General features: G+C 41.0%; 1 protein-coding gene and 1 long non-coding RNA gene across 2 annotated transcripts in view; one reads left to right on the forward strand and one right to left on the reverse strand.

Moving 5' to 3' along the window:
* Positions 1 to 27,063, forward strand: part of Ca10 (carbonic anhydrase 10) — a 483,004-nt gene that overhangs the window by 287,537 nt on the left and 168,404 nt on the right. The gene's annotated exons all lie outside the window — the stretch shown is intronic.
* On the reverse strand, positions 806 to 22,652 carry LOC134476284 (uncharacterized). The gene is made up of 4 exons (XR_010047864.1): positions 22,595 to 22,652; positions 18,837 to 18,879; positions 4,461 to 4,631; positions 806 to 1,382 (listed from the first exon to the last, which is right to left on the reverse strand). It is a non-coding gene; the product is annotated as an uncharacterized LOC134476284 (long non-coding RNA).

Here is a 27,063-nt window from a genome sequence, read left to right on the forward strand (position 1 = left end):
CCTAGAATGTCGCCAGCACCTGGTATAGAAGTTTAGCTCCCGTTACCAACCACAGGCAGCTCCGGGTCAAGATTTCTACTCTCGGATGCTTGTTACAGCTGGATCAGTCACCCAAGGGGCAGGAGCCCGTAGTGTTGAGCCTACAGTGTAAGTGAATTTGCTCCTCTTCCCCTGAGCTGCCTTCTCCTCCTCCAACATTGTATGGCTGCAGTTAACACCTTGAAGGTGCTCCCTATGCAAACCCCAGTGGTGAACAAGGCTGCAGTGCAAATAGATTCTAGAATGGAAGAATATTTTGCAAACTCCTCATCGCTGAGATTTTGTATATATTGCTATTATTGTTCTTACAGTGTGTCATGTTGTGATCTTATGGTTTAGGATCCCTTGATGGACAACAATAGATTCTTATCTTATTCTTTCTTGCACACTCGGGACCTCATATCTTGTGTTCAATGAACCGCAAGTATTTGATAAGTTTTTCTCAAATCAGGCAGCAACCAGTGCCTGCCTAAGTGGACCAACTGTTTGTCCATGTAATATCTTCCCTCTACTTCGTCCTTGGGGACCCTTTTCTTCCTTCATCTCCTCACTGGTAAAGCTGTGGAGACAGCTGCATCGTTGATCTGCAGAGGAATTGGGGAGCCAAGGACCAGCTGTTCTCATAGACACCCCCGTGAGCATCCACTAAGGCTTGCTGGGTAGAATGCCAACCTTGGAATCTGCCTCCAAGAGCATTTCCAAGGAGATCTGTGGAGTCTCTGACCATTTTGGAAATAGCCAAGGCGATAAAACTAATAAATTTCATTCATGAAAGTGGCAATCACCCTTTATTTACAATCTTTACATCTCAAAGATAATGGGCCTGAACGATAGCAAGCTTGGTGAAAGAAAGAAGCTACTTTTTAATCTGTCAAAGAAAGGAGGTGGATAAGGATTGGAAATGAAGTTATGAAAAATTATCAGAGCCTTGGGAGAAGAAATCTCTGTTCAGCTCTCAGTGTGTTTTGAATGTAGTTGGATCTTTAGGAACTTTGAAGTTGGGGAAATTGGATCTAAGAGAACAAAGGGAACTGAATTCATTGTTTATTGCTGTATGAAAAAATTATGCCAAAGCTCAGGGGTTTAAAGTGATGAATTTCTATCCTCACACAGGCTCTGTCAATCAGGAACATGACAGCAGCTTAATCGAAGTTGTGACTTCAGTGTTTCTCAGAGGGGCGTGGGCAGGATGTGGCAGGAGCTCCGGTTATGTGAAGTCTTCAGTGGGGTCAGAAGCCCACTGGTGCTCCATGCACATGGCCTTTGGGAGGGGGCCATGGTCCCTCACCACAGGGCCACTCTTCAGGCTGTTGAGCATCTTCTTTCCTGCCAGATGGCTTCCCCTGGAAGAGCAGAGTGAGCAAGGAGGTGTGCAGAGCCTTCATGATATAGTGTTAACCTTGTGTCAGGGCCCTAACACTGCCATAACACAGTACCACTCACAGGCTGGCTTAAAACAACAAGACATTTGTTTCCTCACACTTTTGGAGGCAAGATGTTCAAAATCAAGATATCAGCAAGGCTGAATTTCCCAGAAAACTGCAAAGGAGGAATCCTTCCCTTCTTAACCAGCTCCCAGTGGCTGCCAAGGACCCCTGACATTCTTGGCTTGTAGATGCATCATTGCAACACTGGCCTCTGTCTTCATACACCCGTCTTCTTTAGTGCATCTGCCTTTTTAGAAAAGCATCAGTCCCTGGATTGGGCTCCACCCTAAAACTGAGTATGACTCTGTGTTAATCGATTACATCTGCAAGCACTGTTTCCAAAGATGGCCATGTTATGAGTTTCTGGGCTGATCTTGATTTGGGGAGCCATGGGGGACAAAACATTCTATCCAGGATTAGTTCTGTTCATTATTAGGAAGCTGCTAAATGCAGCACAAATTCAGGGAATGGGAACTGAGCTCTGGCTCTTGAAGATAAGTATCCAAGAATTTGTAGTCATATTTGAAAATTACCAGAAGGTAATTTTATGCTTCCATTCCAGATACTCTTTCTGCCAGAATTTTCTAGTTTCATGCAAGGTTGTATGTCTCAGAGAAAAGAGAAGAACACCAATATATGCTCTCTGATATTTAATAATAGGTACCTGGAAAAGACCCTGCAAAGGAAAGCTTTTTTAAATGCGAACTAAAATTTCTTTTTAAAGGAATGAAAATGTTTTGACTAGAAATTTCAATGAAAATGAGTACCCTGTAACTAAATTTGAAATAAAAATCAAGCTATAAATATAACCATTAACTAATTCTTAAAGACTGAATTGCCTTTTATATTTTCCCTATACTGTAGCTTTTGCAGAATCATGTGATTTATATTTGACTTTCCCACCACCATCAAAAGGAAAGTTATTTTACAAAATTAAAGTATGTTATCAATATTTCCTAATTTCATTAGTACTCATGTCACTTACTCCTTTCTATAATGTCTATGTTTTCTTTCTCAGGAAGATTTCCTGTTCTTCAATGTCTAGTAATGCTCCTTCCAAACCACCATTTATCAATAGTTCTGTATGTGACTCTAGAAATTCTTCAACGTCACTTTTATTTAACTTTATGAAATCTTCCATTTTTGGAACATTTACAATTTATCATTAAGGTACAGAGTATTTTATAAGATTGTTTACAAGAGGCAAGAAGGGAAGAGTAATAATGTTGGCTATGATTCTAATGTTGAGGACTGATTCCGAGTGGAGGCTGATTTTATAAGTTAACAATTCTGTGATAACCATTTTCATGCTATTGTGAACTTACTTCTCTCTAAACTCTGACATACATATCCAAATCATACAATTCCAATCACCCAAAATACCAGACAACAGGGACTCCCTGCCTTTTTATTCTTCTTAGCATGGCTCTATCTCTATTCCACTAAATATTTTGGTAAAATCTTTCCATGCTTTTTAAGCAATACTGTAAAAAAAAATAGTACTCAACAGAATTACTTTGCAGGAAGAGATATTGCTCAGGAAAAGCAGTATAGTAGTATAATTAGTAGCAGTACGGTAGTATAATTAGAAATTGTTACAAAGATCAGTTTCATTATGAACTCCTTTCCTGCAAAAGGGCCCACAATATTTCAAAGTATCTTATACCTTGATTCCAAAAAGATTTTAGAAAAAAAATTCAAACATTCTGAGTGATTACAGATTAACTTATACTATAACAGAGATCCAGAATTTGTTCTTCAAAAGTCTCAGGGAATTTTGAACAGCATGCAAAAACAAAAGCAGTGTGATAAAAATAAATGAAAAAATGTTTTGTTTATAAATGCAATGCATAGTTCGAAAACTACCAGTGAGGGTCAGTTTCTGAGCCAAACCTTCAGGACCCAGCCTAGTAACTGTGCACCTCTCCGTAAGAGAATGGACTCTTCTCACATCAACCCAGCCAGCTCCAGCCTACCCACTTAGAATGTGCTAGATGCTTGGAGTTCCTTTCTGTCTTTAGGGAGCACACTTCTTAGCTGCTGCAAGGGACGCCATGGTTCATTTCTTCTATATCTGATCTTATACCTTCACATTTGCTTATTTTTGGTTGAATTTTGGTTGCTCCTTCAATGTCTCCATCAATGCCAACTTCAATACTTAGCAGATTTCCAGTGATGGATATAATTATGACACTTAACTTATCATTTGCACATAACTTAACAAACCTGCCTGCAAGCATGCCTTGCTCAGCCTCTAAAAGCAGACCACTTGCAGTCCACATTTGCTCAATTTTCTGCTGCAGTGGTGAGTTTTTCTTGGTCTCCTTTCTTTTCTCTCCTAAGTTAGTTTGTAAAAACTGAAAGCCTGCTAACGATAGGGAACTAGGTTATATGGCTGCATATGCTGTTACCCTTCTCAGACTAAATGGTTCCATCTTAATTACTTATTGATTTACTGACATGACTTTTACTAAATGCAGAAATGGTTTAATATGCATAAAAATAAATGATTAGCTCTCTATGTGTGCATCTGTCTCTCTCTGTGTCTCTTTCTAGCTCTGCCTCTCTCACTATATATATATTTCTCAGGATGAGTGCATGTTTGACAATAACTGTTGTCAGTGATGTCTTGTCTTCTCCAGGGACAGTCTCCAGCAAGTAAACCTAGTGACCAACACTCTAGCTCTCTAGCTCCAGCTGCACAGTTCCCGGCTGTGAGCACAGCAGTTTCCCACACAGCAGGGCTCAATCTCTATAGTGTCTGATGGATTCTCAGGGGGAGATTTTGAAATTTTCACAGCTGCTGCACACAAGAAGCCCATTCTTCACCTCTCTGGGTTTCTTTTGTAATTGTGTGCTGCTCTCCTTAACCAATCTCTCATCCCAGCATCCAGCTCCCTTCTTGAGCCTGGTTTTAGTCAATAGCGCCTTTGTGCTTTTCTTTCCCTCTTTTAAAATAAAAAGTATTATGTGCAAAAAGGCGCAATGTCTGACCCTGGTGATTATCCACTGAAACTCTCTTCTCCTCTTCTTCTTCATTCGTCGGGGGATAGTACTGGTCAGGTGGCCCTTCTCAGCAATCATGACTCCATCTACCTTGAAACAAATCCCAAATAGTTTAAGAACATCACAGCAGTCCTGTTCCTTCAGAAGCAGGTATGTGACCTGTGACATAAGATGAGAAAATGTCAGAGGACCTGGGGGAAATAGTTCCTTGTCCTTAAAAAAAGAAGCAAGGAAGAGACAGTTCCTTCCCTCATACTCATGGCCTATCTGCATGTGAAGTCTCCTGCTGTTCATGAAGCAAATCTACAGAGAAGATAGGACCACAGAGAAGTAGGATCAGGGCCCTGACGTACTCGGCTGGGTACATTCCTTACCTATGGACAGCTTGTTGCTCTGTGAAATAACAAATCTTAAACTCAAGCTGAGGGAGCCCACGTTTGGGGTTATTTGTACCAAAGCTGTTGAACAAAATCAGCAAGTAATAAACTTGCCCATGCTGTGTCCTTTGCTTAGAATGAGTTTCTGTCCTTCTAATTGGTGATTTTGAGGACAAGCCAAGGTCTCCTCAACACGCAGTGAACTCCAGTTTCCTATGGATTCCTGTCTATCTATATTGCTGCTACTTATTCTGCTTACTGGGGTTTGTTCATGGGTTTTTCTTCCCACACATACATTGGAAGTTCCCATGTGGAAGAGGCAGAGCTGCACTAGTAACAGTAGCAGGAGCACAATTATGAAAAAAATGTCTACCTGCAGAAAGGTAGGCACACCAGCTTACTGGAGAAGTAGCTGGTGTAGGTAGAGACAATGCAGTGTCATGGATGTGCATAGAGGCCAAGGAACCAGACACCTTATGCAAATCAGGTATCACCTACACACAGCATCAAACTACATGGGGGGCAAGTAGAAATGGCACATTGCTGAAGACTCACTGTGACTGTGGGAGTGATAAGTGTCACACCTATGGTGTGACAAGTAAAAATAAGGGAAGGAAGCAACAAAGTTTTCCTGAATGGAAATCTAGAGGGATTCCACGTCATGCTAGAAACTAGACCCACCCAGGACTGCAAGATCCCACCCCACTGACTGATGGAAGGGAAGCCATTGCCATCTGTCCCTCCTGTCACCATGTAGCCCTTGAGAACATTAAGCTTTCCATGCCCAAGCAGGTTCTCTTGAAATGGGCTCAGCTCTGTTTCATTGTCTGTTTCTTCACTAAAGCACAAACTGTTCTCCCTAGATCGGTGTCTGTTGCTGTTCTGGCTTCCACAGTGATCTGTTTTTTTCAGATCTCCTAAGCAGTGGCCATACTCCTTGAGTCTGTGTTCCTCATCCGCTATCCCATGCTCAAAACCATCTTTCTCTTTCTCCTACGCAGTCAGTTTTCTGCTGATGACTTCTTTATGAAGTCTTTCCCATGTTTTTGTCTGCTGTGCTTTTTTTTTTTTTTTTTTTTTTATTTAAGAGGAAAAAGAGAAAAACACAAAACAAACCAAAGCGGCATAAGGGTACACGCAATACAGAACTACAAAACAAAACAAAACAAAACAAAACAAAAAACCATAACAGTAAGAAATTACCTGCTAGTAGATTACACACTATTTTCTTGAAAATAGTTCCTCAAATCACAGTATCAAAGAACACAAGGTGGACATTCAAACAGGGAGACTGCAAACAGCTGTGTTCAATGTTCCAAAAACATTGATAAAGTCAGCTATTTAACACCCCCAAACACACTTGCTGTTATATCCGTTAGAGCTCCTTTTCTTTTTTTTTTCCCTCTCTTTTTTACAACAAAATTTACACATCTTGGATTTTATTACTCCTTAGTGCTTATTACTTTCTTTGGGGGGGGGAAGAATACAGTCAAATATGGCAAAACAAAGCTGTCAGTCAATACCGAGGATAGACATAGCACATGGTGTAGAACAGAGTACAAGTTTATCAACAATGGTTATCAACGTTGTCCCTTGTTTCCTTAAAAAGAATTGTCTATCTTATTAGATATTATAAAGTTGGACAAAACAGTAGAGAACAAGACCAATAAAACTTAGGCATTGTAAACATTACAGGACTTCCAAAGAAGACAATAGTCAAACCAGAATGGGTATCTTAGTGAATCTTATTGTCTTCAAAGTAGTTGCCTATGTCTTCAAACTTGATACTATCATATAGAATGGAACAGAGTCTAATCAGTCAAAACAAGATCGTGGGAGTACTACAGGACTTCAAAACAAGTTAATAGGAAATCGAAAAGAGTTACTATTTATATATCCTAATTTTTTTGAATTTTTTCTTTAATTAAGACAAACATAAGAAATGACTAAATAATTTTTTTTGAAACAATAAGGCGGAGATTGAGATAAAACAGGACATAACAATATAACAATAGAGGTCACAGCATGACTGTTTCAATAACCTAGTACTTCACCACCTTATAACCTGACTTAATAGTAGTTACCATAGTGTCTTTTTCCTTGAAATATTTGGGTAAAACTTCATATACTCTAGCTTCAAATATTTTCATATCAAGAAGCCCAGAATAAAGCCTTTCTAATTAATGAGTGAAAACTTTATAAGGCTTCAAGGCCACCTAATGGGGAATCATGATTACCACATATTTTTATATATTTGAATCATTACTTACATTAGGGAAACTATTCGGTATTCACACATGCGAGATTGATTTATTTCACTTATGAGTATGGTCTCAAGCTGTGCCCATTTATTGATAAATACCTCAATGTGATCCTTCTTTATAGCTGAATAATACTCCATTGTATAGAAATACCACAACTTTTTTATCCATTCCTCAGTTGATGGGCACTTGGGTTGTTTCCAAGATCTGGCGATTACAAATTGTGCTGCTATAAACATAGGTGCACATATATCACTGTGGTATGATGCTTTCAGTTCTTCTGGGAATATGCCTAGAAGTGGAATAGCTGGAATAAATGGGATTTCCAGTCCCAACTTTTTGAGAAATCTCCAGACAGATCTCCACAAAGGCTGTACCAGTCTACACTCCCACCAGCAGTGCAGGAGAGTTCCTTTTTCCCCACAGCCTCTCCAGCATTTGTTGTCGGTTTTCTTGATCCTGGCCATTCTTTCAGGAGTGAGATGGTATCTCAGTGTGGTTTTAATTTGCATTTCTCTAATGACCAATGATGATGAGCATTTTTTCATGTATTTATTTGCCATTTGCATTTCTTCATCTGAGAATTGCATATTCATCTCAGATGCCCATTTTTGGATTGGATCTTTGAATTTCGGAGGTCTGAGTTTCTTTAATTCTTTATATGTTTTAGACAAGAGGCCCTTGTCTGAGAGAGAGTTCACTAAAATCTTTTCCCAGTTTGTGGGTTTTCTTTTCACTATGCTGGAGATTTCTTTTGACATGCAGAAACTTTTTAATAAGAAGTGGTCCCAGTTATTGATTCTGGGAAGTATTTCCCGTGCGGTTTGAGTCCTGTTCATGAATTCTTTACCTACTCCTATGTCTCCAAGGTTTCTACCTATTTTGTCTTCCAATAGATTTAGTGTTTCTGTTTTAATATTCAGATCTTTGACCCATTTACATTTTAATTTAGTACATGGTGATAGACATGGGTCTAGCTTTAGTTTTCGGCAAATGGAGAGCCAGTTTTTCCAGCACCATTTATTAAAGAGACTGTCGTTCTTCCAGTGAACCTGCTTGGCTCCTTTATCAAAAATAAGGTGGTTGAGTGTGTTCGTAGTTGTGGTTGTATCTTCTAATCTATTCCACTGATCTTCAGCTCTGTTTTGATTCCAATACCATGTTGATTTTACTACTGTTGCTTTGTAGTATAACTTCAAGTCAGGGATTGTGATGCCTCCTGCTTTGTCTTTGCTGCTTAGAATTGCCTTTGCGATTCTAGGTCTCTTCTGGTTCCAGATGAAATTTAGGAGTGATTTCTCTAGATCTATAAGGTATGTTGATGGTATTTCTATTGGGATTGCATTGAATCTGTATAACAGTTTTGGGAGAATGGCCATTTTCACAATGTTTGTTCTTCCTATCCATGAGCAAGGGATGTCTTTCCATTTTCTGAGATCATCTTCAATTTCCTTTTTCAGTGTATTATAATTTTCACTGTATAAGTCTTTCACTTCTTTCATAAGAGTAATTCCTAAATATTTCATTTTTTTGCTTGCTAATGTGAATAGTCCAGTTTCTCTTATTTCCCTCTCTGTAATTTTGTTGTTCGTGTATAGGAATGCTATTGATTTCTGAGTATTGATTTTGTATCCAGCCACATTACTGAATTTATTTATTGTATCTAAGAGTATTTCAATGGAGTTTAGGGGGTCTTCTATGTAGAGTATCATGTCATCTGCAAACAATGATAATTTAACTTCTTCTTTTCCTATCTTTACCCCTTTTATTTCTCTTTCTTGCCTAATTGCTCTGGCTAGTACTTCCAGTACTATATTAAATAGGAGTGGTGATAAAGGACATCCTTGTCTTGTACCCGATTTTAAAGTAAAGGCTTTCAATTTTTGGCCATTTAGTATGATGCTGGCTGTTGGTTTGTCATAAATGGCCTTTATTATATTGAGGTAAAGACCATTTATTCCAATTTTCTGTAAAGTTCTTATCATGAATAAGTGTTGGACCTTATCGAAGGCTTTTTCTGCATCTATAGAGATGATCATGTGATTCTTATTTTTGGCTTTATTGATATGGTGGATTACATTTATTGATTTGCGTATGTTGAACCATCCTTGCATTCCTGGGGTGAATCCCACCTGGTCATGGTGTATAATCTTCTTGATGATTTGCTGGATCCTATTTGCCAATATTTTATTGAGGATTTTTGCATCTGTGTTCATTAGGGAGATCGGTCTATAGTTCTCTTTTATAGTTGGGTCTTTCTCAGGTTTTGGTACTAGAGTAATATTTGCTTCCAGGAATGACTTAGGAAGGATTGCTTCCCTTTCAATTTCATAGAATAGTTTGAGGAGTGTCGGCATTAGGTCTTCTTTATATTTCTTGTAGAATTCTGCAGTGAATCCATCTGGGCCTGGGCTCTTCTTGGTGGGCAAGGACCCAATTACATTCTCAATTTCATTAGCAGAGATTGGGTTATTCAACAGTTTTATATCCTCTTGATCTAGCTTTGGTACTTCATATGCTTCTAAGAATCTGTCTATTTCTTCTGTGTTATCAAACTTTTGAGAGTAGAGGTTTTCGAAATAGGTGTTGATGATCCTCTGTATTTCTATTGGGTCTGTAGTGATTTCTCCTTTTTCATTTCTTATTGCATGAATTTGAGCTTTTTCTTTCCTTTTTTTAATAAGGTTGGATAGGGGCTTATCGATTTTATTTATTCTTTCAAAGAACCAACTCTTTGATTCGTTGATTCTTTGGATTGTTTTCTTAGTCTCTATTGCATTGATTTCTGCTCTGATTCTTATAATTTCCTCTCTTCTTTTGGCTTTGGGCTTGACTTGCTCTTCTTTTTCTAGCTGTTTGAGGTGTAGCATCAAGTTATTTACTTGTATTCGTTCTGTTTTCCTGATGTGGGAACTCAGTGCAATAAATTTTCCTCTCAGAACGGCTTTCATTGCATCCCACAGATTCCGGTAAGTTGTATCTGCATTTTCATTTTCTTTTAGGTATTGTTTAATTTCTTCTTTAATTTCTTCTGTGACCCACTGATTACTCAAGAGTGTGTTATTTAGTTTCCATGTGTTTGCGGAATTTTTGCAGTATCCTTTGTCATTAATTTCTAATTTCAGAGCGCTATGATCCGATAATATGCAAGGGATGATTTCAACTCTTTTGCATTTGCTTAAATATGTTCTGTGAGCTAATATATGGTCTATTTTAGAAAATGATCCATGTACTGCTGAGAAGAATGTGTATTCTGATGTTGTTGGGTGGAACATTCTGTATATGTCTATCAAACCCATTTGTTCACAGGTGTGATTCAGTTCTGTTATTTCTTTGCTCATTTTCTGTCCGGTTGATCTGTCCCTTGGTGTCAGTGGTGTATTAAGGTCTCCTGTTACAATTGTGTTACTGATAATTTGAGTTTTCATTTCTGTTAATAATTGTTTTATATAACTGGGTGCTCTGGAGTTTGGTGCGTATATATTTAAGATAGTTATCTCTTCCTCTTGGAGTTTTCCCCTTACGAGTATGTAGTGACCTTCTTTGTCCTTTATGGTCATTGTTGGTTTAAAGTTCACGTTGTCTGCAAACAGAATGGCTACTCCTGCCTTTTTTTGGATTCCTGCTGCATGAAGAATTGTTTTCCATCCTTTGACTTTCAGTCTGTGAGTATCTTTCTGGGTTAGATGGGTTTCCTGTAAACAGCATATGGTTGGATTTTGTTTCTTGATCCATTCTGCTAGTCTGTTTCTTTTGATTGGTGCATTGAGACCATTTACATTAATGGTTATTACTGTTAAATGCTGGTTAATTGTAGGAATGTTATCTCTCTGCTGTTGCATCTTTATCTTTCGGTTCTGTTTAATTATTTGCTTTGCTTAGTGGTTTTTTCCTTTGTGTATCTAAACTGTCTTTCAATATTTTTTGCAGGGTTGGTTTGGTGTTCATGAAGTTCTTCAGTTGTTCTTTGTCATGGAAGTATCGTATTGCACCATCTATTTTGAATGATAGTTTTGCAGGATATATCAGTCTTGGTTGGAAATCATTTTGCTTTAGGATCTGGAATACTTCACTCCATGCTCTTCTTGACTTTATCGTTTGTGCTGAGAAGTCTGCTGTGATTCTGATAGGTTTTCCTTTATAAGTGATTTGTCTTTTCTCTCTGACAGCTTTTAATAATCTATTCTTGTGTTGGATTTCTGGGATGGTGACTATTATATGTCTGGGTGTAGTTTTATTTTGGTTATGACTGTTTGGAGTTCTATATGCTTCACTGATCCTGATGTCAGTTTCTGATCTCATGCTTGGGAAATTTTCAGCTATTACTTCTCTAAATATCCTCCTGACATCCTTCATGTTGTCTCCCTCTCTTTCATTAATCCCTATCATTCTTATGTTATTCTTCTTTGCATCGTCTTGCAGTTGTTGAATTGTTGTTTCCTGGTTCCTTGTTATTTTCAAAAGATCTTTCCTTTCCTGTTCACTAGCTGCAATCCTGTCTTCAAGGTCTGAAATTCTATCTTCACTTTCATTAAGGCGGTTTTTACAACTTTCAGTGGAGTTTTTTATTTCCTGTATATCTCTGTGCATCTGCATTATGTATTCTGTTTGTTTCTTATATTGCTCGTCTAGGGATTCTATCTTTTTGTTTAGTTCCTCCAATTTTTTATCTGTGTTTTCTTTAGATATACTTAGAATCTCTTTCATTTCTTTTATCATTTCTTCTTTTATCTGGGAGATTATTTCGAGTTTGAATTTCTTTAAAGCTTCCTGGAGTTGCTTGTCAATTTCAGTGGCTATTGTGTCCGATATATGAGGTGGATGGGATATATTTTCTTCTATATACATCGCTCCTAGGGTTTCTTGAGATGGGCTGGAGGTTTGAGGTTGTAATTTGGTCTTTCGTTTTGTCATTTTCCTATATTTCTGTGTTTCAAGTGTTACTTGAAAGCTTCCTCAGGATCTGTTGAAAATCCCCTTCTATGTTTGGAGCTACTGGGACTCTGGCGCCGCGCTACTCCAAGCCATTAGGCCTACAGAACCAGTGGCCCTCCTCTGCCTGCTCAGAACTCCGCAGTTCCAGACAAGCTGGGCCTCAGGGACACTGTGCGCCCACCTGCCCCTTGGAAGCTCCACAGTTCTTCAATCGCAGCCGGGTTAGGGTACTCACCACAGGCCGCAGTGCTTCAGGAACCTGTGGACCCTCCCTGGTTGCAGAGATATCCAGAGTCCTCCAGACACGCAGAGAGGCCAGTGAGGGCACCCCAGATCTGCCCAGCTCCTCCTCTGCAGACCTGTGGCCAGGCGCGGCAGCTAAACAGGCTGGGCTAGGCTGGTAGTGTGGGCCAGCCCACCTATCGGGAGCTCAGCAGGTCTCCAAATGAAGCCAGGAATGGGGAGGCTGATGTGGAAGCCTTAAACCCACCTCTCTCCTTCACTGCACCTGGAAGCCTGAGGGAACTCCAGCAGTCTGGGCGCAGAAATCCAGAGTCCTCCAGACACGCAGAGAGGCCAGTGAGGGCACCCCAGATCTGCCCAGCTCCTCCTCTGCAGACCTGTGGCCAGGCGCGGCTGCTAAACAGGCTGGGCTAGGCTGGTTGTGTGGGCCAGCCCACCTATCGGGAGCTCAGCAGGTCTCCAAATGAAGCCTGGAATGGGGAGGCTAATGTGGAAACCTCAAACCCACCTCTCGCCTTCACTGCACTTGGAAGCTTGAGGGAACTCCAGCAGTCTGGGCGCAGAAATCCAGAGTCCTCCAGACACGCAGAGAGGCCAGTGAGGGCACCCCAGATCTGCCCAGCTCCTCCTCTGCAGACCTGTGGCCAGGCGCGGCAGCTAAACAGGCTGGGCTAGGCTGGTAGTGTGGGTCAGCCCACCTATTGGGAGCTCAGCAGGTCTCCAAATGAAGCCAGGAATGGGGAGGCTGATGTGGAAGCCTTAAACCCACCTCTCTCCTTCACTGCACCTGGAAGCCTGAGGGAACTCCAGCAGTCTGGGCGCAGAAATCCAGAGTCCTCCAGACACGCAGAGAGGCCAGTGAGGGCACCCCAGATCTGCCCAGCTCCTCCTCTGCAGACCTGTGGCCAGGCGCGGCAGCTAAACAGGCTGGGCTAGGCTGGTAGTGTGGGCCAGCCCACCTATTGGGAGCTCAGCAGGTCTCCAAATGAAGCCGGGAATGGGGAGGCTGATGTGGAAGCCTTAAACCCACCTCTCTCCTTCACTGCACCTGGAAGCCTGAGGGAACTCCAGCAGTCTGGGCGCAGAAATCCAGAGTCCTCCAGACACGCAGAGAGGCCAGTGAGGGCACCCCAGATCTGCCCAGCTCCTCCTCTCGTCTGCTGTGCTTTTATAACTCATATACTCAAAGTGGAATGATCCCTCCTCAAATTTAAATATATTCTCCAAAGTGAAAAGTAACACAAGAAACAGCCCCCAATTTCCCCTCCTTTTATCTATCCCTTTCCAAATCTATGTTACCATAGCCACAAGCAAGATAGCAAGATTAGGTTCAGAGTTCAATTATGTTACAGCAACTATTGTCGGGACAGAAATGCCCTAAGAATATGATCTGAAGAATTGCACTCTGCCTTTTTTCTTTCATCAGGCATCTAATGAATATATATCAATTTACTCCATTTGCCCAGCAAGGCCCCAAGCTCAGTGATAAAAACATAAACACTGGAATAAACAGAATATGGGCATGAAACCCTGCTTTGACCCTTAGTAGTTATGTGGTCTTGAACTAAAGAAATAGTGAGTACTTAGCAGGCTCTATATTAGATGCTTTACTAATAAGTACTCTATCTGCCTCATTTGCCTCTATTCCAGGTGAAAATCCTGAGGTTTAGCATGATTTCTCTAAGATCCTACATCTATGGACCTAAGATTGATATCCAGTTCTATCGGGCTGCAAAGCTGTTACACACAACCCCCACACCTTATTTACTTTACCCCTTTGATCTCCAGTTTTCATATGCAGAAGGGTTAGGTGCACACACTCTATCAGTATAAGGAATATGTAATGTATAAGAATTAAGATCCCCCTACCACACCGTAGGACACTAACACCTCACTATCCTAAACGTTAGGGACCCACTGCTTAAGGACTGGTTGTGTAGTACTAGTTCTTGGAATTGATTTTCATGTGATTTCTCTGTCAGTAATACTTTTTTTTTTTTACCTTTTTGGAAGTTTTCTATTTCACTCTTGCTTCCCATTTAGGCCTTTCGTTTACTTTATGGTAGTTATTCGATCACAGATCAACCAAACCCTTCCAACATTCGTATCCTTCCTTCAAATATCTACTCATCAGTTAGTGCCTGGGTCAGTGTGGGTACTTACCCAACACTGATGAATAAATTAATGAACTTTTTTACATTATTTACATTGTTATTTACCTCTTCTTCAAGCTAGTGTCTTTCTGGCACAATAATCTGTGTGTGATAAGAAAACACTGGGTATATCCTAGGCCTGGGACACGTTTTGCTCAACGAAGGACATGTAACTAAATGAAGACTGAAAGCCTAATTTTATGCATTTGTGTCTCCTTCCAAAAATATTTTTGAGGGTCACTTACAATTAGACAAAGACTACAAAGGTAAGTACAATAAAATCTATCTCTGATATTGGTAAGCACACAACTTTTTTAGAAAAAAATAAAAATGAGAACAAAATAACTATTATTCACAGAGATCGGTGGAGGGTACTGGTGGTAAACAGGAAGGAATGTTCTAATCTTTGCTGGGGGAAGTGGACACAAAAAGGACAGAGAAGTTATAGAAGGTGCCCGAGAGCTAGTCAACAGACTCCCTTGAGCATCCCTGTGCATTTTCCAAGCATCGTATTTGTGTCTGAGAAGCACCAGATATGTATACAGAGATATTTGCTAGGTACAGAGGGCAGGCACTTGTGGTCTTACAGAATGCCTCATTGAATTTCTGTGGAAGTTTGGGTAATGCATCAAGTCATCCTAGAAAATAATTGTCAGTCTTCAAAGAAAATAAGAAATGGAGCTCTTTCATTCTGAGTAATAACTGCGCTCAGCTCTTCACAGCAATTAAGCAGCTCCATCCACCGTAATTGAGTTAGCACACAATGCACCTCAAATATTTATTTCTCATGATTTCTGTAGCCATGGCAGTTCTAAGAGCCATATTGCCATGGGGGTTTAAAGACAAATGGAAGCTGATTTATAAGGTACTAGTTCCATCAGGCTCTTGCCTACAATCGAAATAAATCTGCTAAGACATCAAGAGCATATATCCAAAAGACATATCCCAAGCAAGATGGTTTAGTGAAAAATGCTCTGAATTCAGAAACCAGAGCCAGGAGTTCTGATACCAGGGTGCCATACCTTCTTTTGTTGGTTTGGAGGTAAATCAACTCTCTCTGTGGGACTTGGGATTTTTCAATCCATTAATATACATTTGTAAGACAAATGACTTAATGTATTAATGCAAGACAAGAGCATGCTTGCAATACCTATTTCATAAAAGTTTTAAACAAGGTAATTAATTAAACATTGGAAAGATAAAATGCTTCAAGACACTTACTCTCCTATTTTTAAACCAGTGACTATAAATATCACTTTAAGAATTTCAGAATCTGAGAATACACAAATTCTTTCATTATCCAAATTTGCCCTTGACCAAAAAAGAACTAACTTGAGGAACAGGTGTTATATTGCATTTTATTAGATAATTAGCTACTTAGAAATTCCAACAATATAGCCTCCTGTGCACCAGAATGAAAAATAAAATTTACAAATTATAAATTACTGTAATGTTCCACTATCACCGAAATAATGATAAACATTCTTCATATAGGTATAATAGTTGATATGTATAACATATCTTATATTGTCACATTTCTTCATGTACACATAAAAGGCACAATTTAATAAGTTAATGATGTTCACTTATATTTTAGGGCAGCACTGTACAGTGGAAAGGGCACATGTTTTATAATAAAAGAGTCCTGGTTTCAAACTCTCGACTGGTATCAGCTATGTGACTTTTGGCCTATTTTGTTTGGTTTGTTGGTTTGGTTTGGTTTGGTACCAGGGATCGAACTCACGACCTCATGCCTACCAGGCAAGCACTTGTGCCACTGAGCTAAATTCCCAGCCCTTGTTCCATTGTTTTATACCTTCCGGTCCCAAGTTCCATTCATTCATGCAATGGATCTAGACTTTCACATCCAACACAATATGGTGACCATTAAGTGTGCAGTGCAAGCATTGGCCCTCAGCTCACCCTCCACTGTCATAGGTAGAGGAGGACCCTTCTTCTGTAGCCAGTACCCTAATGATGTTTTAAAAAAAGAGGTTCATGTTTTCTGGAAACTCAGCTTTCAAAGAGAAGCTGTGTCAAACCCTGCTAATCCAATTCTGTTTTCAGTGCCTCTTCCTCAGAGACTTTTAAGTCTCAGTGCTCCCAAGATCTCGCAGGGCTGGAGCAAAGGCTCCTCAATCTAATTTCATGAGGACCCAGAAATTTACAAGACTGGCCTGCAGTGGTCACCCACCGAGTCAAATGTAGAAGCACGCAGAAGATCTGGCCCCTCACTAGAGATCTGAAGGACCCAGCCAAAGGTGTGAAGCCCACGGCAATGTCCTGTAGGCGTCTGCATCAGGAGGCCAAAGGAAAACCAAGGGGTCTACACCAGGAGGTGGAAGGGTCAGTGCTAAAGACTGAGAGTCTAAAACCACGGACTGAAGGCCAGTGCTGGAAGCTGAAAAACCTGCAGCCAAAGCCAGGAGACAATGCACAAGGCAAAGGCAAAGCGACTCCTCTTCTGAGGAAAATCAGCCACAGCAAAGCTCTTCCAAGGAAAATCGGCTGAAATGCTCCCCTCCCATTCTCCTTTTTACACTGTTCCAACAATTCTCATTAAAGTGGGTCTTCCACAGTCAGAACCATGCTGACTCAGATCAGCTGAGTGTTCCCACTCAAGCTGACAACAAATCGGCTAAACACCACACAATCCTAGCTTGAATCTTCTCACTGACTGACTTCCCCAAATCGTGTATGCATGGTCTGAACTCAACTAGCCTCAGGGACTGTTTCTTCTGCCACCATAAAACCTTACCCAGTATTCTGTCTCTAGCTCCTCGGCTGGCCTCACATCGCCTTCCTTTCTCCATTGTCCTTTCTGGCCTATCAGGTGCCTTATTCTCTGACATAGACACTTCACAACGTTCCACAAGGAGAGAGTGAAAGTTCCTGTGCATTTTTCCCCATTACCTAACGCAGATGGGAGTGGCAGGATACTGGGGGTTTCCTTGCAGGCTGCAGCAGAGACGGTCTAGGCCACCCACAGCGCCTTCTCCCCATGCCGCCTGACCTCTGTGCTTAACCTGCTTCGCCATCTCTGTCTCCAAACTCAGCACTGGCTGCATCCTGACTTCCTCCAGGACCTACTCTGCATGCCCGTTAGGTCCTAATGCCTTTGTCAAACTGGTTTTACATAGACTATGTCACTATGTTTACCATGAGATCAGGGAGTATTGGGAAGATGAATCCCAAAAGAAGCGATGATATATTTTTTTTCCTTAGCAGTGTGTATACCTTGACCAGCAAGAATGGCAGGTGAGAAATGGAGAGCCAACCTTCAGCCTGTAGATTTAAGTGCCTCATTTGTTTTTAGGGTAAATCACCAAAAAGCTGTAGTAGTCCTATGTATGTTTCCTCCTCGTGCTGCTCTCTTTCAAGCTGATGGGTGGAAAATACAAGCTGAAACACAAATCTGAGCTGAGAGGCGTGTTGATGGTGCCTGAGGATACACATTTCTGCATCTCATTTAATTTCTTCTTCCTATTCCTTCCCTTTTCCTCCCTCCCTCTTGGGTCCTAACCACCATTACCTCCTCACCTTTATTCACGCTCTTCCTTCCATTTCTCTTTTACGTGGCTAAGACTAACTTGTCCTTGTGGTTTGCACACCACCCTTGTCACCTTCTGTGACTTGCTCACCATCCTTCTCTGAGTTCCAAAAACATTCTATTCCGCCCATATGGTGCTTATTTCTAGCACTCCTCATTTAGTTGGTTAATTGGCTGACTCCCCACCTAATGAGTTATGTTTTATAAAATACATAAATTAGTTAGAGCACAGCCTGCAGGCAGGAAAACTCAATAATGGTTAGGAAGTCATGGTGGTGTTTATCCCTTTCCCACTGCGGCATTCTGTGGCTTGAATTGAAAGATACCAACCACAAAAACACCTTTGTTACAAACTAATTTTATCTTCCCTTATGCTAATTCACATTTAATACCTGAACTGGGCTCAGGTGTGCCGTGGGAGGAATGAGTGATTGCTGTGTGGGAGTACCAAGCTACAGATGCCGGGCTATTCAGGTACAATTGTATTGTCAGCAGACAATCGTTCTAACTCTGAGGCCTGCAAAGCGAATCTTAATTCACAAATATGGGTCAAGGAAAAGCAACCTCTACAACTTTGTCCCCAGCACATGTCACATTCTGTGATTGACTGTTAACTCCTCCAGTCAGAGGGGCTTAGGCACCCCACAAGTTGGGGCTGCTATCACTCCAGCAATAAATGTTCTCTGAGAAGCAGTGCCTAGTTGCATAATGTCTATCCACAAAATCCTTAAGCAGCTGGAGCGCAAGAACACACCGTTTTGCCATCCTTTTGAGAACATTCTCATTCTCTGCCTATAAAAAGGTAAAGGAATAGGGAAATGAAAGGGTCCCATTCCCAGACATACCTCATGTTGTATCTGGTCACCACCTCAGGCCCTGGAAATCTCCCTATAAAAAAGAAGACAATGAAGAACATGCCATGTGAATCCTTTACTTACGAATTTACCCATACAGTCTGCTCACACATAACATGGGGAGGCTGTCATTTTCTCCAGCCCCCACCAGTGACTGCCTTTAATTCCCTGCCAACCATCTCAAATGAATTTCATCAGTCTCGTTAGCAGGTGAGATATCTGGAGCTCAGGTCATTTAACCCACTGTCTGAAGGCCTCACTAAGCAAAGATTCAGGCAAAGTTTGTCTGACACCAAATCCTTCCTGCCTGTCCCACCTGACTCCCCTGGAGATGGGCTGTCTTCTGCTAATGATTAGAAAGATCCCTCCCCAGCCCCTTGCCAGCCCAGAGGCAGAGACTCTGCTGATCCCCCTGACCTGCAGGTAAAGAGGAAGCGAACCTCAGTGGTCTGACTATTATGATCACACAGATAGCAGCAACTTTCCCTGTTTCTAAGTCATTGCCAGTGTACAAATGGTGCTTTGGGGCATGAATGGAGACTCTAAGGAAGGAGGTGATGCCACAAAGACTACACATTCTCTACCTGTTTGTCCATAAAAATTCAAAAAGGGCTAAACGTGCTCTATGAATTGAAGACTGGGGTAATCTCTAAATCATTCCCATGCATCATATGTCACTTCTCAGAGGGAAAGAATATGCATTAAAGAGATTTGTTCAATCTTAAACCTGCTTCCAAACACCAAGATCAATGTGGAGGCTGATTAAGTTGTGCTCTATAGATTTCTGCAGTCAAGTTCATCAAGACACCCATTTCTCTTCCCCTAATGATGCTGAACCCCAAGCTCTTCTCCGAAGTGCTTTAATTTTCACTCGGTCATTGCAGGAAGACAGTGACTTAATGAAGCACAAATAGGAAAAGAAAGTTACATAAATCATTTTCTTATCCCTTTTTGTGGTCTCACCATGGTGTTCTTTGCTCATTACCATGCCTCCAGTGGCTTTTTTGTTCTCAGGGGTGGAAATTAAATTATAAACCACATTTTCAGCAATATAACGCCCATGAAAACATAAAATCATCAGGATAAATAACAAAGATAAATTAATGTCAACACAGCACAATATTATCCTATCCTGTGTTATAATAAATTCCTCCCAGCCAATTCTACTTAGATCCTTTACGAGATGATTGTCTTCTAATATATGTATCTGTATTTCAGGGCTACTGTCTATGAATGCACATTTCACAAAGCCAACTTCCAGGAGGAGAAACTATTGTACAGCATTCTTTTTATATTTCCTGGCAGACAGTCCTGTCTCTCAAATGATAAGATAATGAGTTTGTGGCTTGAACACAGCTCTGTGTTTGAAAGGTAGCATTGAAAATTAAAGTGAAGTATTAATTAAAGATTAATCAAAAGTGCTAGACCTCTAGTAAGTCCAGCGCTTTTTGCTTAATTCTGAATGGCCCACTTTGAAAAAGTATTTGAACCTAACTAGAATTTTAATCAGCTGGATAGAAGTTGGGAGAACAAGAGGGGATAAGAAAGAAAGAGAAAGAATCCTGGGGGTGAATTTTAAAAATGCATCAAAGGCTACTGGAAAATAAGCTCTTAATCTGTGTTGTATTGGAGGGAAAGACCCTGAGTGGAGGGCAGGATGCTGGAGCTGCTTCTGGTCTACCTGGTAGTGGTGTTACTGGGTTGTAATAATGAGAAGTGTCACCTGACAGTCACTCCCCAGAAGAGGCTCTGGAAGAAGAACACAGGAAGCCACACCTGTGTTTGGCTCCAGTGGGCCTCTCTAAATTCAGACCTCTTCTTGCTAGAAAAATAGACTCCATTTGTTCCAGAACTTTCCATGAAGCTGAGGTTGCCCTGCCCCTATCTCCCACGAAATCACGGATATAAGAACTGAGAAAGTCCACAGAACCAGTCAACCTTACTTGCCAGCCTCCATCTAAACTAACTTCCGCAAGGGACCAGTGCTGTGTGATTATCCCCAGCAAGGGAAAAATCACTTCTCTCCAAAGCCATTCATTCGCTGCTGCCTACTTCAATTTGCATATTCTTTATATTGTTCCAAGTTTCTCTCCAGTCATATGATCCTTGCCTTCAGTCTACAGAGGCAACTTGCAAATGTAAAATCACCCTTTCACACATCAGTCTTGCTGATATTTAAAGACAACTGGCATAATGTTCTTGGGTGTTTTCCAAGGAAATCCTCTATGGTTACCAAAGAGTCTGCTTTTGACCTTCTTGTCAAGGGCACAGGTGCTCAGGTAAAATGCAAAGAGCCCAGGTAGGTGTGTGTAAGTGTGCCCTGACCTTTACTGGGCCTGTGCCCTTAAATAGATCAGGGGCATATCTAACCCTCTGGCTCTTCAACTGCCAAAAGATGTTACTGAGACTTAGTGACATAATCAACGTAGCACTGTCTAGGCATACATGTGACAAATAGCTCACCCCATAAGTGGGCTCCTTCTGCTCTAAAGTCCTGGGTTAGGTACATGTACTATCAAGTTACCCTCACAAGAACCATGTGTCAGGACACTCCCCACTAGTATTCTGCCTTCCTCTTAAAGAGTTATTGTTTATCCTATGCACCAAGAATCTGTGTTCCTACAGCATTCCGTTCTTCACAGTAGTCAGGGGGCAGCACTACTACTATTCCCATTGACAAGCAAAGAAAGACAAGTTGGAAAGTCTTTTTTCAGGGCACGATGGGCCATGGAGGGAGCCAAGAATCCCTGCTATTGGGTCCAGCTGAAGACTCTGAAGCATGTGGAAGTTGTCCTAGGGGTAGTGGAAGTGGGAATCCTCTAGGAAAATTCTCTTCGACTGGCAAAGTCCCACTGCCAGCTCTGTTCATATCCTAGCTGCAAAGGATCCAGAAAACAAAATTTTCCTAGTCTCTATTTTGAGCAAGGAGGACTTACAAGATGACATATAGTCATCCGTCAGTATCCATATAGGATTACCATCAGAATCCCTGGTGAAAACCAACATTGTTGATGCTCAAGTCTCTTATAATAAGTGGCAGAATTTCCATACAACTTGTGAATATCTTCTCATATACTTTATGTCATCTATAATTTACACCTTATACCTAATTCAGTTTAACTACTATATAAATGTTGTAGCATATCGTTCAGGAAATAATGATGAAGAAAATTATCTACATGTTCAATAGGGCAATTTTTCTGAAAATTTGCAATTCATAATTGGTTACTTCTGCAGATGTAAAACCCACGGCTACAGAGAGCTATGTAACTGAGATATAGGAAGGCTGCAGGGTAGCAGAGTAATAAATATGCAGTGGAGAAAGAAAACACATGTCACTATCCCTTAAACCCATGTAATCCAGTCTGTTTCTTGGCTTTTTCTTCTCTGTTACGGGTAAAGTAAGCACAGTGGCATGTGCTGGCCTCTTTGCCACAGCAATACCTCAGTTTTCTGTCCCTGGAACTCCTATAGCCCGGTTCTACTAGTGCAGGGATGGGCAGAAAAATAATAAGAATAACAGGAATTAGAAATCTGAGCAGATGGAATTGTAAGACTGGAGTGGATTTCAGAAATGGCTTCTTAAAAAGTATCATAATTTTTCTAAATCAGAGGTGGGAGAAAGAGAAAGAGAAACAGACAAAGACAAAGACAGAGAAAAGCACTCCAGCTCTAATAGGTGCGATACTTATGCATTCAATAGAGAAAGTGTGGGAATTCCCAGCTTGCTCTCACCCTCAGTCACCCACCTGAGCTCCTTTCTTGACATCTTTACATCTACATCTCCAATTAGGTTGGAGTCCCTTGTGAACCTTGTAATGAAGTCACAATCACCTCCTATTCTAGGAAAGAACAAAGCCTTGAGTGTCATTCTCCCCTGGATTGTAATCCAATCAAAGGCCTTGAACAAGCCAGTTGCCTCTCGGAAGCAGAGTTTCCCAGTTTCTCCAGTTCAGGTGATAGTTATAAGTGCCACACTGGACTAATTGGAGAATTAAAATTTTACCACACTAATCGTCTTAGTTACCTTCCTGTTACTGAGACACAATACCCAACACCCACAATTTAAAGGAAGAAAGGTTTATTTGGCTCACAATTTTTAGAGGTTTCATTCCATACTCTGATGCAGGGAAGCATTGCTCATGGCATGGCAGAAGGAAACAGAGCTCAGGGGGGAAAGCAGGGTGACATATTCTTCCAGGCCACATCTCCAGTGACCCACTTCCTCCTCCCAACATCACGTTTGGCCATAAACTTATTAGTCAACTAATTCACTGATGAGTATTAGTCTGTATAAATCATTTCCCCAAAGACACACCCATGATCACATGAGGCTTTGTGGGGGACATCTAGATATAAATTATAACATTTCACACTTAACCCCTAAATATCCATGCATATCTCTGTATGAAAAATGCATTTAGTCCATCTCTAAGATTTGCCAAATTCCTTACAGTTTCAGCATTGCCTCAAGTTCAAAACCTCCTCTGAGACTTAAAACAAACTCGTACCTGTGAGCCCCTGTACAAGTGAAAAGAAAAGTACACACTCCCAACAGAAAAAGGCACAAGGTAGGCATTCTCATTCCAAAAGGGAGACGAGAAGGGTAGAAAGAAATGAGACCAAAGCAATACTGAAGCCAAGCAGAGTAAACATTAAATCCTGTAGCTCCATATTCAGCTTCCAGGGAAAGTTGTGATGAGATGTGAACTCCGAATGTTGTGACTGGCTCCACCCCTGTGGCATTGCTGATGGTTTTGATCCCCTCTTGGGCCATTGTGTGCTCACTCTTTGCAGCTTTCCTCAGATGAGCTGTATCCCTGGCTCCTCCAACCTTCTAAGGCCTCCCTTGTACTTTGGCTTCACACTCACAGCATCACACACTATCCTGCCAGGGGCACACTGCTTGTCCTCCCAGATCTTCTGAAAACTGGATGGAAACCTGCCTGACCTCACAACCTTTGCAGTGTGTATGCACGTAAAACTTGCTGCAGAATCACTTCCCAAAAGCTCTACCTATGAGTACATAATGCTTTAGAGAAATATCTGGGTGTGAAGCATAACACTAATGAAGGAATCTAGCACAACACCTGGCATATAATAGGTACCTAAATAAATGTTAGTTTCTCTTGTTCCTTTCCTTTTTTGCAGTTCTGCTTTGAGCAGTGCACTGCTTTTCAGTTGCACACTTCCCTCCTGGCTGCTTTTCCTAAGCATCAGCACGTAGCTTTAGATTTGTTTCCTCATTGCTGCCTTTATGTCCATGGATCTGTCTTTGCAAGATGTTACAGGAGAACTCCTTGGAATTCTCACTGAACACATCCTCAGCATGTCACTGCTCATTTCCGGTAGCAGCTTTGAGAATCTATACTTATAATGAATCTTTACAGTAAAAGAAGTTTTAGACTTATCAAAGATCTTAAAAGTTTTAAAAAGCACAGGAGAAGTTCATTTATGGGATGGTGGGTCTTTGAGAGGTTGCCCTAAATTAGAAATTTCAATGGTATTCTGTTTGTTTGTTTGTTTGTTTGTTGTAAATGGTAAGAATAAATAGTTTAGGTTTTACAAGATACAAATGTCTTATTGTGTATGCTTTTTGTTCTTGTTTGTTTTAATTTTTAAAAATAGCTTGCAGAGCCATGCAATCACAAACAATAGGTACAGTCTGACACATCTGAGAACCAGAAGTCTTAAGGAAATGAAGAAATAAAATTTCTTACTTAAGAAGTAATAAAAAAGGCTGACATTTTGTAAGCACTTACTATGTGCCATGCACTGTTTACAGCATTATATAGATGTTAACTCTCCATGCACTATCTTAGACATCTTGTAGATATTAACAACTGGGCCTGATAAGTAGTATTAGTCCATATTACAAATGGGAAAAAAGAAGATTAAGCAATTCAAAGAAAGGGTTTACTCATCCAGTAAGTTTTAAAGATATACTTCATAAACAAAATGTATTTAATTATAAAACTGCCTGTTTAAAAGATAATTTTGCTTTCAGTGTTTATTTTTCTTAAAACCAATTGCCCTTGAACCATATTTGGTTAGTTTCTATTTCATGTTTGTTTCCTTGATGGCATTTATTTGGAGGAAGTCTAACTATTAAAAAATGTTAAATACAGGGTACTTTACTTTGGCTATAAAATGCTCCAGGAATTCATTCATTCAATATTTTTCTTAGTCTCCACCCAATGCTAACACCAATGTGGGGCACCAAGAGCGACAGCATCAACACATTAGGAATCCTGGCCTCTCAAAACACAAGGTTGAGTGAGGAAGATAAACATGCACACTGAGAAATGAAATGCAACTGAGCATGTTTTAATCAATTGTTATCTAAAGGAGCAAGGTGAATGGGCCAGGGAGTGCTCAGACAAGACAGGACAGGAGGAGGGCTGCAGAGGGAGGTGGCCAGGTGTGGAAGGATGTTCTGTGTAATCCCCAGGAAATCCACTAGGTACTATGACAGGCCACCAGCCTCTCCCTAGTCACACGGGGATGTGTTGACTTGTCCAGTTCCAGACCAATAACAGCGAAGTCCCACACCTCAATGACTTTGTAAGACAGAAGTTTGTCCTGGCTCATTCCAGTCCAGAAAGCCCAGAAATCAGTGACAGGAGGGTGTTTGTAGGAAAAATCAGGTGTGCACAGACACAGGCTACTGGTGACTCTGCTGATTTCAAGGCATAGCTTCGCATTTATCCCAGGGTACGGACGTCCTGCCAGCATATGGGAGAAGAGAACATGAAGGAGAGAGTTTCATGGACCAGTCTCTGGCATATATTTATCTGTTAGATTCAGTCTCTTAGACAGAATGTCTATGGCCACATCTAATTACAGGAATTGGAAATAAGCTAAGTAAATAGCTCACAACTTCTGCCACCAAACTACCTGCAGAGCTCGTAATATGTATTAGCTGTATGTTTAACTATGGGGCTAATGATTAGAGTTTGCCAAAATATGCCCCTGGAGCTCTGTGAGATTTCCAACCCCAAATTTGGAAAATCTACATACACCAGCAATTCTAACATCAACAACTTTTTCACATTTTAAAATATTTAAAATAATAATATATTTTACAGTAGATGACTTCTTACGATTATATATATGAATTTCTCTCCAGTGATAGGTAATATGCATAATAACATGCAAATTAAATGCTCTGAAAAGTCCTGTAGGTTGAAATGAAGAAGGGAAGAGGTAATATCTCCTAAAGGAATTAGAACAAAAGTTTTTAATGTCACTTAAATTTTTCTTATTCCGTAGATCACATGTTCCATGGTGTTCAGTATGCCAAAGTTACTATATATACATATATATATATATGTATATATAGTGAGCTTTGGGTTCAGATCAAAGCAGGTCAGTGTTCTGCTGGCTGTGGTTTACACAAAAGATCTCTGAGAAAGAGAGCAAGTGAATTGGTGAGCGTCCAGCATGAAATGATAGCAGAAATTAGGAGACTGTGACGAGGTTTTGGCAGAGGGACCGCTTACAAAGCTGTGTGCAGAGGACACAGAGCCCAGCACTGCTCTATGCTGGCTGTCAGGTGACCGAGAAGGCCAGGTAAGGAGTGCTGACGAGAGGGGCACAGCGGCCTCAGATGGATACAGGAAGCCCAGTGAGACCCTGAGACGGAGGGGACATGGAGTAAGTGTGCTGGCCTCTTGCTCCCTCCTCGCTGCAGTGTCCTCAGCTGGCCCCTCCTCAGTCAGGTCCAACTGGAAACCAGAACGATGGAACTGAAGCTGATATGTAGATCCTGCCCCACCCCAGCAGAAGTCAATAGGAAAAGTGGTGGCCGGATGAAGTTACAAAACAGAAAATCTAGCAGGAGGGGCTTTATGGATATATAGAAAATTGGTGGGTTATGGCTGAACCCTCCCAAAGAAAACCCAACAGCCTCCTAAGCTCCACATTGCTTCCCATCTGATGAAACCCTTTCCTATCTTCTTTTGTTTGCTGACCACGACCACATGAGGTACACAGAACAGAGTAGGTATCCACTTTGTAACACCTGGAGAAGCAGCCTCCCTATTTACACCGGGAAGGTCATGCTGGGAGTCCCAGGCAGACTTCCCTGGAGCCAACCTGGTCTTCTTTCCACCATGTCATTGATACTCCTCACTATCGGTGTCTTGGAAGGGTCACCTCTGTGAAAGGACACTGTTATTAGCCACTTCTGCCACATACAGCACTTTGTACTTTGCAT

The sequence above is a fragment of the Cavia porcellus genome, unplaced genomic scaffold, assembly GCF_034190915.1.
Source record: "Cavia porcellus strain 051 isolate PalLab524CR breed Dunkin Hartley unplaced genomic scaffold, mCavPor4.1 scaffold_6, whole genome shotgun sequence".
NCBI lineage: Eukaryota > Metazoa > Chordata > Mammalia > Rodentia > Caviidae > Cavia > Cavia porcellus.